The sequence below is a fragment of the Eubalaena glacialis genome, chromosome 5 (genome assembly GCF_028564815.1).
Source record: "Eubalaena glacialis isolate mEubGla1 chromosome 5, mEubGla1.1.hap2.+ XY, whole genome shotgun sequence".
NCBI lineage: Eukaryota > Metazoa > Chordata > Mammalia > Artiodactyla > Balaenidae > Eubalaena > Eubalaena glacialis.
The window spans coordinates 115,853,422-115,857,818 of NC_083720.1; positions in this window are offsets into that span (position 1 = coordinate 115,853,422).

The window sequence follows — 4,397 nt, forward strand, 5'->3', positions numbered from 1 at the left end:
CAGTCAATGTGATACACATTAACAAATTGAAGAATAAAAATCATGATAATCTCAATAGATGCAGGAAAAGCTTTTAACAAAACTCAACATCCATTTATGATAAACACTATCCACAAAGTGGGTATAGAGGGAATGTACCCCAACATAATATAGGCCATCTATGAGAAACTGACAGCCAACATCATACTCAAAGATGAAAAACTGAAAGCATTTCCTCTAAGATCAGGAACAAGACAAGGAGGCCCACTCTCACCACTTTTATTCAACATAGTATTGAAAATCCCAGCCACAGCAATCAGACCAAAAAAAAAAAGAAAAAATAAATAAAAATCCAACTTAGAAAGGAAAAAGTAAAACTGTTTGCAGGTGACATGATTCTATATGGAAAATCATAAAGATGCAACCAAAAATGTGTTAGAACTAATAAATAAATTCAGTAAAGTTGCAAGATACAAAATTAATATACAGAAATCTGTTGCATTTCTATACATGAATAATGAACTACCAGAAAGAGAAATTAAGAAAACAATCCCATTTACAATTACATCAAAAGAAATAAATTACCTAGGAATAAATCTAACCAAAGAAGTAAAAGACTTATACTCTGAAAACTATAAGACACTGAAGAAAGAAAATGACAACACAAACAAATTGAAAGATACACCATGCTCATGGATTGGAAGAATTCATATTGTTAAAATGACCATACAACCCAAGACAATCTACAGATTCAGTGCAATCCCTATCAAAATACCAAAGGCATTTTTCACAGAGCTAGAACAAATAATTCTAAAATCTGTATGGAAACACAGAAGACCCTGAATAGTCAAAGCAATCTAGAGAAAGGACAAAGCTGGAGGTATCACACTCCCTGATTTCAAACTAATTACAAAGCTACAGTCATTCAAAACAGTATGGTACTGGCACAGAAACAGACACATAGATCAATGGAACAGAATAGAGAGCCCAGAAATAAACCCACACTTAAATGGGCAATTAATCTATGACAAAGGAGGCAAGAATATACAATGGGGAAAAGACAGCCTCTTCAATAATAGTGTCAGGAAAACTGGACAGCTACATGCAAAAGAATCAAACTGGACTACTTCCCCACACCATATACAAAAATAAATTCAAAATGGATTAAAGACCTAAATATAAGACCTGAAACCATAAAACTCCTCTTAGAAGAAAACATAGGCAGTATGCTCTTTGACATTGGTCTTAGCAATATTTTTTTGGATCTATCTTCTCAGGCAAGGGAAATGAAGGCCAAAATAAACAAATGGGACAACATCAAACTAAAAAGCTTTTGCACAGCAGAGGAAATCATCAACAAAACAAAAAGCCAGCCTACTGAATGGGAAAGTATATTTGCAAATAATATATTCAATAAGGGGTTAATATCCAAAATATACACAGAACTCATACAACTCAACATTAAAAAAAAAAAAAAAAGCCAATTTTTAAATGGGCAGAGGATCTGAATAGACATTTTTCCAAAGAAGACATACAGATGGCCAACAGACACGTGAAAAAATGCTTAACATCACTGTCAGGGAAATGCATATCAAAACCACACTTCACACCTGTCAGAATGGCTATTATCAAAAAAGACAACAAATAACAAGTATCTGGGATATGGAGAAAAGGAAACACTTACGCCTTGCTAGTGGGATTGTCAATTGGTGCAGTGACTATGAAAACAGTATGACGTTTCCTCAAAAAATTGAAGACAGAACTAGCATATGATCCAGCAATTTCACTTCTGGGTATTTACTAATTTGAAAAGATATATGCACCAGTGTTCACTGCAGCATTTTTACAATAGGTGAATGGATAAAGATGTGGTATATACATACAATGGAATATTACTTAGACATCAAAAAAATCTTGCTATTTGTGACAACATGGATGGATTTAGAGGGTATTATGCTAAGTGAAATAAGTCAGACAGAGATAAATATATGATCTCACTTGTAAGTGTAATCTAAGAAACAAACAACAAAAAGACTTAGATACAGAGAACAAACTAGTTTTCTGTGGTTGCTGGGGAGGGAGGAGCAGAATAGGTGAAGGGGACTAAGGGGTACAAACCTCCAGTTATAAAGTAAATAAGCCATGAGGATATAATATACGGCATAAGGACTATGGTCAATATTGTAATAACTTTCAGAATAGATAGTTTAGTAACTTATTGTGGTGATTGTTTCATAATATATGCAAATGTCAAATCACTATGTAATGCTCCTGAAACTAGCATATCAACTATATTTCAATTGTTTTAAAAAAGCATGTGATCAGCCAGATTGAATCAAGATTGTGTTGTTCTGTGTTTGTACATTTGTACTTGTTTGCATTTGGAAGCTGCTGTTGATGGCACCAGGCACAGCAGAATAGTTCAGGACCAACCATGTCTATATGAATTTTCCTGTTTACGTAGCACATGGACAGAAATGACAAGTCAGTAGCAAGTCAGACTGTTAGCTGCAACTGCCACTTGATTCAGGTAGCAGTTTTGGATGAGAAGTAGTGGTTCTCAACTGGGGAAATTTTCCCCCATGGGGGACATTTGGCAATGTCTGAAAACATTTTTGTCACAACTTGGGGAAAGGTGCTACTGGCATCTAGTGGGTAGAGGCCAGTGATACTGCGAAACGTCCCACAATGCACAGGACAGTCCCTCACAACTACAAATTATCCACCCTAAAATACCAATAGGCCCAAGGTTGAGAACTGATGACCTAGGGGTCAAAGAGTGCATTAATTGTTCCCCTTCCCTGGGATCTAAGTTGTTTTCTTCCCAGGTGCCATGGTTGTTGTCTTCCCTCCACTGCCACAAAATCTGTACCTATAATTTCATATTTTCTCCAGTCATCCCTACTTTGACCTAGACCTTCTGTCCTGATTATCATCCAGGAGGCAGCCAAGATGAGATGATCCTTTTTTGGGAATTGCCATATTTTGTGACCCAGTCAGGTATGTAGTACCAAAAACCTTTTTAAAGATCAACAGTGCTAGATATCCGTGGATGGTAGGCAGCTGTGAAATAGCCATCAAATACTCTATTGGGGGCTCATTGCCAGGTGGCCTTTGTAACAAAAAGTGCTGCATTGCTAGATTGCAAGTGGTCCAGAAAACTAAGAACATGACACGTATGACATATTAGCTTGAAGGGCTGCAATTGTGTGGCCAAAGTCAGTTGATCCGACTGGGACAGCAACATTGTAACCTAAAAGTGTGTCAACAGTGCTGAGGCACCATCAGCTACCCTGAAAGGTGACCAAAGGACCGGTGTAGTTAGTCCATCAGTAGTCAGTCTATGTGATATGGCCTCAACTACCTCAAGACAAATAGGCTGACTTTTGGCAGGAGTCACATGTCTGCCATGCATGAGGAAGAGTTCTTTACTATGTGCACAGCCCATGATGGTGGACATGTAGCCATGTGTGAGAGCAGTCTGGGTGGTGCAGGCTTGATCAGCACCTTGATTTTACTAGGTCATATCAGAGAACTGGCCTTTACCACAGGCATCTACATGAGTAACCCAGATGGTCCAACCAGCAGCCACAATTTGTTCCCACAACATATGGCCTTTAAAAAGGGTGTTTTAATCTGCCTGAATAGTCTTGCAAGTGGCAGGCCCAAGAGTCAGCAAAGGTGACTGTTCATGACCAGCTCTACGAGAACAGCCTTGAGTTCAGCTCACTGAGCAGTGACCAACCACATTCACTTTAGCTCTGCATAGCTGGCGCTGAGGTTGGACAGCCACAGCAGCACAGTGGATACCATTAGCTTTTAACTTAGCTGAGCCACCGGTGATTCAGGTCCAGGTACTTAAGGGTCTCTGTGAAGTGAGGGTCCCTTTGAGGCAGCAGCTATGCTTCAGGTAATGGGGTGGGAGACAGTTTTCCAAGTTTCTGAGGCTGGCGCATTCCAGAAAACACTATTTTTACTTGACCAGGAAGGTCTCCAATACCCAAAGCATCTAACAAGGAGTCAGGCCTCCTTTCAGTCAATGTCACGTTTAGCAATGGAAGTGTAATAGTACACTGGAATGGCCCAGAGGACCTGACACATACATAAATACTCATACAATATTTTATAAATAACTTCTTCTTCATTCTGAGTTTTGCTGAAACCCTATCCATGGGATTTGAATGCTTTATTTCCTTATTTACAGCATGTGCCAGTAAGCTTTTTCTGTAAATGGCCAAGAGGCAAAATTGAGGATATTATGTAAGCAGAAAGAGAGGAAACAAATCTCTATAAAATTTCTATTAATGAAGTCAAACTATGATGATTATTGAGTAAATTTTTTTCTGTAATACAGATCTTTATTTTGGGGTGGAGTGTAATATTTCATCTAATTAGGGTTCAAAGTTAGTGATCCTCCA